A 10549-nucleotide genomic window follows, 5' to 3' on the forward strand; every position below is an offset into this window, starting at 1 on the left:
GGTGCAACGAATTAGTTAGTACAACACACAACTAAACTGTAGAATAAGGAGAAGGGACTGACTACTAATCTCATTTTAATCATGTTCTTCTATAATATAAGCTTGTGTGCCGTAGTATCGTATCCAAACTATAGTAGAGTAATCACCTTTCTTGTTGAGCTATCGACATCGGCTGGTAATCGTAGCCGCATGCAGAGAATGCAAGGGATATCATTCTGCCGACAGTACCCTGACACACGAGCAAAGGTTTCTTGCTTCATGTATATTGTAATGCTGCCCTCTATGTATCCACTGGTCTTCCTCCCAGCCAGCACATCCATCAGTGTAGTCTTACCAGCAGCACTGACACCCATGAGAGCTATAATAAGCACACCTTACCTAAATGAACCACCGATACCCTTTTCAATAGTCCCAACCAGTTCTCTTTCACACCTTGTGCTTTGACTTCCTGTATTTTTATCAGAAAAACTATTATAATATATCAAAGGGGTTATTTTTTAAGTCTGTTATATTACATACCATATTTCGATTGATGAATATAAAGCAAATACTTTGCCGAGTGTTGCTGTATTGCTACGCCCTGTCGGTGCCTCTTGTAGAATCTCACCAGTTAGATTAGCTTGTTTTATCTTCATCGTTTCCTCAGATATTGTTTGCTGATTGCTCTCAAATGCTGGAGGGAGGAAGCTTCGGTCCGAACCTGCATGATCTTGACCGCAGGCTGCTGGAGGAGAATGGATGGTCATCTCCACCCAGGCCATTGCCAAGGCATCACCATGCTGCCCAGTTCAGAATCCCAGATCGCTCTAGCCATTGACCTATGCATGTCCCTGTGCACAGATCGCCTGCCGCTGCATGTCCATGCGCAGATCGCTCTAGCCTTCGGACGTTGCATGAAGATCGCTGCTGAGTTGTTGTTCACCTCGCGCGCCGTTCAGCGCCTTGCGTAGAAGCCATCGCCCGGAGCCCCGCCGCCGCCGTCAGCCACACAGGCTTTGCCCGGCAGCGTCGTCCGGCGGCGGCGAGGGAAGCGAGAGAGGTGGGGAGGTCCCGAAGAAACTGGATCGGGAGCCGCCCGTGCCGTCCGTCCGGACGACGCGGGGGCGGTTGCGTCCAAACTATAGTTCTGCGTTTTTTTTCCTCTTTTGTGTGTGTTGGTGTTGGCTGTGTGCATCCTGGTTATGCAGAGGCCGGGTGTGTGCTCAATGTGTTTGTATCCCCTTGATGCTTCATTTTGAGTTAATAAAATCCACCCTTTGTCGAAAAAAAATGCTGGAGGGCCAAATGTATAGGGTGAAAATTAGACCTCCAGTTGTAATTGTAAGGACCCTTTCTGTTGGCATCCCAAGTAGTACAAGTTATAGTAACTCACGTTTGAGAAATGTGAGACAGGTACAATTTTTACCTCAGTAAACATTCCACGCCATTCCAGAACCAGCCTTACAATTCGGAAATAAGAAAACTCAATGGGCGTATGTACCCAGTGAATGTTGCAGCTTTCTTCGCATGCAGTACGTCTCCGTAACAAGGCATGCTCTTTTGAAGTTTAATTTTAGTTTGTAGTATGTGATATGTGATCCGTTTAACTCGAGCTGCAATTTTGCAGAGAGTTGCGTCAAGCAGGAATCTCTTTGGTTGATCATGATGTGAACGCTCTTGACATTGGTACGTACCATGCTCAGCTTTAAAACCCAACGCTCTTGACAGTGGCCAGTATTAAAGCTCTGGACCCCGCTGTATATATACAGCAGCATAGTGCAGAAGCCCACAGGCTGCAGCTGCACATGACCATGCCGGTTATGTCTCGGTCCGGTTGGTGGCTAAATTGAAGTCTTTTACTTCCTATGTTTGTTTTTATAAGACGTTCAGACAACTTGCTATGTGCTGTTTTAAACAGTGTCTGAAAGTCTAAAACGTCTTATAAAAATAAACAGAGATAGTGCCATTTATCTCTTCCTTACACCCAACAAACTATCATTAATTCTCAACTACCCAACAAACCACCATTAATCTCAAGCCAGCTACACACCTTCTCATCTTCTCCAGAACAACGAGAAAACACACCACGAGTAGAGACCTTCACAGAACAGCACGGAGATACCAGCTTTCTTCCTCCCCAGACTACCGCAATCTTACAAGGAGAGAGAGAGAGAGAGATATCTAGCCATGGACATTGCCATGGGGACTTGTGTTCTTTTGTTTCTTTCCACTTTCACTAGTAGAAAACAGGGCTTTGGTCACAGCTCAATGTGTACATTAGTCCCGGTTGCATTACGAACCTGGACTAATATGAGCATTAGTCCCGGTTCCAGCGGCTAGAGCGTCGGGAAGGCACTAGTCCCGGTTCAAATGAGCTCTTTAGTCCCGGTTTGAGATACGAACCGGGACTAAAGGGCGCGATCACTTTAGTCTCAGTTCGTATCTCAAACCGGGACTAAAGGGCCCATTTGAACCGGGACTAATGCCTTCCCAACGCCCTAGCCCCCCCCCCCCCCCCCCCGCGGTGTATCGCCATTTTAGTTTTGAACAAAAAAGATAAAAACTTCAAAAAATAAATCCTTTGAGATCTAGTTATATTACTACATCTACTAGTTAGGAAAATTAAAAAACTTAAATTTGGACATGTTTTGCAAAAAAGTGTTATGAAAAAGTAAAACGGCTATAACTTTTGCATATGATGTCAGAAAAAAACGTACAATATATCAAAATGTTCAGCACGAAAATCCGCATCCGATTTTGACCGCCGTAGGCCGTTTTGCAAATTTTTAGAATCCTCAAATTCTAAAAGGGAAAAAGTTATGCTCAAATTTCAGTTTTTTTAATTTTGGTTAAATCTGGTCAAACTACTTATTCAAGAAGTATTAGTATTACTAAATAATTATTCAAGAATATTAGTGTTACTAAATAGTTATTTCAGTTTTTTTGAATTTTGGTCAAATCTGGTCAAACTATGGTGAAACTATGGTCAAACTACTTATTCAAGAAATATTATTGTTACTAAATGATTATTGTTTTTTAGAATGATAGTTTCAAACTCAAACAGTGAAACGTGTGACTTCATGCTCAAGCTAAACTCCTGAGGGTTAATAGGATTGACATCTTACTATTGTCAGGAAAACAACAAGTGCAGACTTGGAAACTAGGGGGAATAGAACTCGGAAGTTAAGGGTGCTCAGGCTGGAGTAGTGACAGGCATAGTAGAAAACTGGGCTTCGGTCACAGGGCAATATCCACATTAGTCCCGGTTCAGTCACGAACCGGGACTAATGCGAGCATTGGTCCCGGTTCGTGCGGCCAGGGGCCTGCCGGGCCTCGTGGGGGCATTGGTCCCGGTTCGTCCGGCCCCTTTGGTCCCGGTTGGTGGGACAAACCGGGACCAATGGGCCACGCTCCTGGCCCACCACCCTTTAGTCCCGGTTCATACCACAAACCGGGACTAAAGGGCTGGTCCTAGTTGCGGCCAGTGTTTAGTCCCACCTCGCCAACCGAAGGGCGCTCACACCAGTTTATAAGCTCGTCCCTCTCTGCCTTGTTGAGCTCCTCTCAAAGTGAAAATAGATGCCCTTATACAGGGAATTTGACCTAAATTCACAGTAAATTTCTTTGAATTTCATAGAAATTTATTATGAATTTAGGTTGAATTTTCTCTATAGGCGCATCTATGTTCATTTTTTATAGTAAATAAAATAAATAAACCTTAATAAAAATAAACCTTAATAAATAAAATAAACTATAGTAACTAAAATAAATAAACCTTAATAAATTAAATAAAAATAGCAGCAGTAAAATAAATAAAAATAAAATAATTAAAGTAAAATACATAAGTAATTAGAAATAAAATAAATAAGTTTTTTGTTGTAAGTAGAAACAAAACAAAACAAATAAAGCAAAAGAGAAAACAAAAAACAGAGAAAAAATTATGCCACCTACTGGGCCACCACGGCCTGAATACGACTTGAAGCCCATCCGTGGGCCAGGATTCAGGCCCGCAGAAGGCCCAGAAGGCCCCACAGGCAAAGAGAACAGTTAGGCCCGAAAGCCTGCAGTTGAGAGGAGCTCGAGAGGGTGGGCGCAGCAGCGCTTATAAACCACTCTCGAGCCCTCTCAACTAGCGAGGTGGGACTAAACTTTTGACGCGGGGCAGCACAAGGCCTTTGGTCCCGGTTGGTGGCACCAACCGGGACTAAAGGGGGCATTGGTCCCGGTTCGTGGCACCAACCGGGACCAAAGTCCTTTAGTCCCGGTTGGTGCCACGAACCGGGACCAAAGAGTTCCCTATATATATCCCATCGCCACAGTAGAGCACTCCACAGTGCTCTGTTTTTTCTGGCCGGCGAGGGGAGGGCATTTGGGTGCTCTAGCTCACCTCCTATGCACATGAGGTGTTCGATGAAATGTCTGAGCCACACTAGTTAATCTTTCTCCTCTCGAAACTCGACCTCCGAGCTCCATTTCCCCCGAGATTTGTCTAGGTTTAGCGGTCCGTCACGTCCCGTCCCCGTCTTCACCACCGTGGTGAGCCTCTTGTTCTTATCTTCTTTCTGAAAGGAAAAAAAATTCTTATTTTAGATAGTTACTTGTCTAATTTTGTTACTTTTATTATTCCTTCTTATTACATAGTGCGATGGTTTTGGTATATGCCCCCATCGTCCCTCGTCCTGTCTATGATTCGGATGTGGTATATATTATCTTTTTATAACTATTTGGTTCATTTATTGTTTATGACAATATGCCGACCAACGTGACATAGATTTTATTTATCTAGGAGGTGGTTGAACCGGAAATTCTAACCGACCCTATTGTCGAGAGGTTAAATTTAGTTGAAGAAGAAAACAATTACTTGAAGGAAAAAATAAAAAAATTGAGGAGGAGAAGATGATATTGGAGTTGCATGTTGCGGATGTCGTCGATGATCACAAGATCAAGATGGATGCAATGCGCTTGAAGATTAGAAAGATTAGAAAATATGCCATTCATACCGAGGCTTGGTATCATTATGCCGTTGGATCAATTGTTACCTTGGTTGCGATTATGATCGCATTTGTTTTCGCATTGAAATGTTTTACATAGTTTCAATGTATGGTTTAATTAATTAGATGCTCTGGAGAGCTATATATGTTGTTAGATGAGAACTATGTATGTACTTTGGTTTTAATGTGATGAACTTTAATTTGGTCACTTAATTATCTATTCATGATGTTCTGTAATGGTTTTTGACACACTTAATTATATATAATGCACGCAGATGAACCGGCAATGGATGTACGGTGACAGACACACCTCCGAGTACATTAAGGGCGTGCATGATTTTCTCGAAGTGGTTGAGGCAAACAAGCAGAATGGTTTTATGTGTTGTCCATGCCCTACATGTGGGAATACGAAGTCTTACTCTGACCGGAAAATCCTTCACACCCACCTGCTTTACAAGGGTTTCATGCCACACTATAATGTTTGGACGAGGCACGGAGAAATAGGGGTTATGATGGAAGACGGCGAAGAAGAAGAGGACGATGACAACTATGTGCCCCCTGAATACGGTGATGTTGCAACGGGGGAAGCTGCTGAAGATCAAGAGGAACCAGACGATGTGCCCAATGATGCTGCAAGGGGGGAAGCTGCTGAAGATCAAGAGGAACCAGTGCCCGATGATGATGATCTCCGCCGGGTCATTGTCGATGCAAGGACGCAATGCGAAAGTCAAAAGGAGAAGCTGAAGTTCGATCGCATGTTAGAGGATCACAAAAAAGGGTTGTACCCCAATTGCGAAGATGGCAACACAAAGCTCGGTACCGTACTGGAATTGCTGCAGTGGAAGGCAGAGAATGCTGTGCCTGACAAAGGATTTGAGAAGCTATTGAAAATATTGAAGAAGAAGCTTCCAAAGGATAACGAATTGCCCGACAGTACATACGCAGCAAAGAAGGTCGTATGCCCTCTAGGATTGGAGGTGCAGAAGATACATGCGGCCCTATGTATTGAAGAAGTGACTCTATGTATGTATAACCTTCCTCCTTGGATGTGCATGAAGCGGAAGTTCATTATGATGCCAGTTCTCATCCAAGGCCCTAAGCAACCCGGCAACGACATTGATGTGTACCTAAGGCCATTAGTTGAAGAACTTTTACAGCTGTGGAATGGAAACGGTGTACGTACGTGGGATGAGCACAAACAGGAGGAATTTAACCTGCACGCGTTGCTGTTTGTAACCATCAATGATTGGCCCGCTCTCAGTAACATTTCAGGACAAACAAACAAGGGATACCACGCATGCACGCACTGTTTAGATGACACTGAAAGTATATACCTGGACAAATGCAGGAAGAATGTGTACCTGGGCCATCGTCGATTTCTTCCGACCAACCATCAATGTCGAAAGAAAGGCAAGCATTTCAAAGGCGAGGCAGATCACCGGAAGAAGCCCGCCATGCGTACCGGTGATCACGTACTTGCTATGGTCAATGATTTACACGTAATCTTTGGAAAGGGTCCCGGCGGACTAGCTGTTCCGAATGACGCTGAGGGACACGCACCCATGTGGAAGAAGAAATCTATATTTTGGGACCTACCCTACTGGAAAGAGCTAGAGGTCCGCTCTTCAATCGACGTGATGCACGTGACGAAGAACCTTTGCGTGAACCTGCTAGGCTTCTTGGGCGTGTATGGGAAGACAAAAGATACACCTGAGGCACGGGAGGACCTGCAACGTTTGCACGAAAAAGACGGCATGCCTCCGAAGCAGTATGAAGGTCCTGCCAGCTACGCTCTTACGAAAGAAGAGAAAGAAATCTTCTTTGAATGCCTGCTCAGTATGAAGGTCCCGACTGGCTTCTCGTCGAATATAAAGGGAATAATAAATATGCCAGAGAAAAAGTTCCAGAACCTAAAGTCTCATGACTGCCACGTGATTATGACGCAACTGCTTCCGGTTGCATTGAGGGGGCTTCTACCGGAAAACGTCCGATTAGCCATTGTGAAGCTATGTGCATTCCTCAATGCAATCTCTCAGAAGGTGATCGATCCAGAAATCATACCAAGGCTAAGGAGTGATGTGGCGCAATGTCTTGTCAGTTTCGAGCTGGTGTTCCCACCATCCTTCTTCAATATCATGACGCACGTCCTAGTTCATCTAGTCGACGAGATTGTCATTCTGGGGCCCGTATTTCTACACAATATGTTCCCCTTTGAGAGGTTCATGGGAGTCCTAAAGAAATATGTCCGTAACCGCGCTAGGCCAGAAGGAAGCATCTCCATGGGCCATCAAACAGAGGATGTCATTGGGTTTTGTGTTGACTTCATTCCTGGCCTTAAGAAGATAGGTCTCCCTAAATCGCGGTATGAGGGGAGACTGACTGGAAAAGGCACGCTTGGAGGGGACTCAATAATATGCAGGGACGGATATTCTTGGTCTCAAGCACACTACACAGTTCTACAGAACTCTACCTTGGTGACCCCGTATGTCGATGAACACAAGAACAGTCTGCGCTCCAAACACCCGGAGCAGTGTGACGACTGGATTACATGTGAACACATCAGGACTTTCAGCAGTTGGTTGGAAACACGTCTCAGAGGTGACACCACTGTTTGTGATGAGTTGTACTCGTTGTCCAGGGGACCATCTTCGACTGTATTGACTTACAAAGGATACGAGATAAATGGGAATACATTTTACACGATCGCCCAAGATCAAAAGAGCACCAACCAAAACAGCGGTGTCCGCTTTGATGCAGCAACCGAGAGGGGAAAGGACACATATTATGGTTACATAATGGACATATGGGAACTTGACTACAGACATGATTTTAAGGTCCCTTTGTTTAAGTGCAAATGGGTCAATCTGTCAGGAGGCGGGGTACAGGTAGACCCACAGTACGGAATGACAACAGTGGATCTGAACAATCTTGGGTACACTGACGAACCGTTCGTCCTAGCCAATGATGTGGCACAGGTTATCTATGTGAAGGACATGTCTACCAGACCGAGAAAAAGAAAAGATAAGGAAGCGAATACATCATACGATGAGCCAAAGCGCCACATAGTTCTTTCAGGAAAAAGGGACATTGTGGGAGTGGAGGGCAAGACAGACATGTCTGAAGATTATGAAAAGTTTCATGAAATTCCTCCCTTCAAAGTCAAGGCTGACCCAAGCATCCTGATAAACGATGAAGATTATCCATGGTTACGGCGCAATAAGCAAATGACACAAGCGAAGAAAAAGTGAAGACTTTCTCCCGCAACTATTATGATGATACCATGCCAACTTTGTAACAGACGAGTATGATACCATTGTCCGTTTTGTACACGAAGTGCATCTAGTTTTTGCCGTAACCCTCTCAACTTTCTTGCACATGCTATGTGGATGAAATGATGATACCATGCCAACTTTCAACCTTTTCAGAGTTCATTTGAAATGCTTTTCAATTTTAGGGTCTTATAGCTCAAAATAATTAGTAAATGCATGAAAAATAACAGGCCAAAAATTAAAAATTATGCCACCTACTGGGCCACCACGGCCTGAATACGATTAGAAACCCATCCATGGGCCAGGATTCAGGCCCGCAGAAGGCCCAGTAGGCCCACAGGCATGTACAGAGAGGTTAGGCCCGTAAGCCTGCTTTAGAGAGGAGCTCGACAGCTCAGGCGCACCGCACCTTATAAACAGGTGCGGCTCTCTCTCAGCTAGCGAGGTGGGACTAAACTCACCAGCACGCCGCTGTGCAAGGCCATTGGTCTCGGTTGGTGGCACGAACCGGGACCAATTCCACCCTTTGGTCCCGGTTGGTGCCACGAACCGGTACTAATGAGGTTGTGGCCCCACGAGCACCTTTAGTACCGGTTCATGGCACGAACCGGTACTAGAGTTTCTTACTAAGCAGTTTTTTAGTCCCACCTCACTAGCTGAGAGGCACTAGGAGTGGTTTTATAAGCCCTGAGTGTAGAGACGATGAAGAAGAGGCGCAATGCTCACGTTGCTTAGCTTCAAGCCTTGAGGAATAAGGTAGACTGCATGGAGCTATGTGCAGTGCAGTCTACACTATTCCGAAAGGCTTGAAGCAAATCAACGAGCATTGCGCCTCTTTTTTATTTTTAATAACTTATTACAACTCCGGACTTCTTGTGTTCCGACAAAATAAAATAAACTTTAATAAAATTTATGAAACTAAAATTAACAAAGTATTTTCTGTTCAAAACATTATAAGAAACCTCTAGTATTATTGAAACTAAAATCATATAAAATTGATGCAACTAAAATTATCGAAGTATTTTCTGTTCAAAATCATTAAAAGCAAAAAGAATTTTGATAAAGAATTTTTTTGATAGAAACTTTAAAAGCAAAAAGAATTATCATAAAGTAAAATAAATAAGTAATTAGAAACAAAATAAAATAAATAAATAAGTTTTTTGTTGTAAGTAGAAACAAAACAAAATAAATAAAGCAAAAAAGAAAACAAAAAAACTAAATACAGCAAAAAGAATTTTCATAAAGAACTTTTTTGATAGAAACTTTAATAGCAAAAAGAATTATCATAAAGTAAAATAAATAAGTAATTAGAAACAAAATAAAATAAAATAAATAAGTTTTTGTTGTAAGTAGAAACAAAACAAAATAAATAAAGCAAAAAAGAAAACAAAAACTAAATACAGCAAAAAAAATTGTTGGGGCGCTGCCGCTGGGCCTTCCAACCCTCAGGTTTGCAAATACAGGCCCAGAAGGGCTAGAAGGCTCAACGGGCAGCGCGCCAAAGTTAGGCCCAGAAGCCTGCTATAGAGAGGAGTTCGAGACAGCAGCCGCAGCGGGCTTTTAAACTGGTGCGGGCGCCCCTCGGCTAGCGAGGTGGGACTAAACTTTTGGCCGCGACGCGGGCAGCAAGAGGCCTTTGGTCCCGGTTGGTGCCACCAACCGGGACTAAAGGGTGCATTGGTACCGGTTCGTGGCACCAACCGGGACCAATGCCCCCCTTTAGTCCCGGTTGGTGTCACCAACCGGGACCAAAGGCCGCCGCTTCCCGCCCTTTGGGCTGCTGAAAAGAGGGCTTTGGTCCCGGTTGGTGGCACCAACCGGGACTAATGCCTACCTTTAGTCCCGGTTGGTGCTACGAACCGGGACTAAAGGCTTTGCTATATAAGTTCAACACTTAGGAAATTTTCAGAGTTACCTAGCAGTTGCCGCCCCGACGACGCCGACGCCGCCCGCCGCCCCCGTCGCCGTCGCCGTCGCCCGTGCCCGTCGTCGCCGTCGCCATTGCCCGCGCCCTCGCCGTCAGCTGCGCCCCTTGCCCCGACGCGCGCCGCCCCGGCCCGTCCCCGTCGTCGCCGTCGCCCTGCCCCGCCCTTCGCCGCCGACGCCCCTGGCCCGAGCCCCGACCACTGCCCCGTCGCCTCTGCCCCTGCCCCGACGCGCCGCCGTCGCCTTGGTCAGGGCCGGCACTGCCCTTTCTAATTCTCCCTGTTTTTTCTGCACATATATGCTTTTCATATATATGATGATATGTTCATGTATGAGTATATGTATGTATATATGTTCTCTGTGTATATATATATGTTCATGTAT

The sequence above is a fragment of the Triticum aestivum genome, chromosome 3D (genome assembly GCF_018294505.1).
Source record: "Triticum aestivum cultivar Chinese Spring chromosome 3D, IWGSC CS RefSeq v2.1, whole genome shotgun sequence".
NCBI lineage: Eukaryota > Viridiplantae > Streptophyta > Magnoliopsida > Poales > Poaceae > Triticum > Triticum aestivum.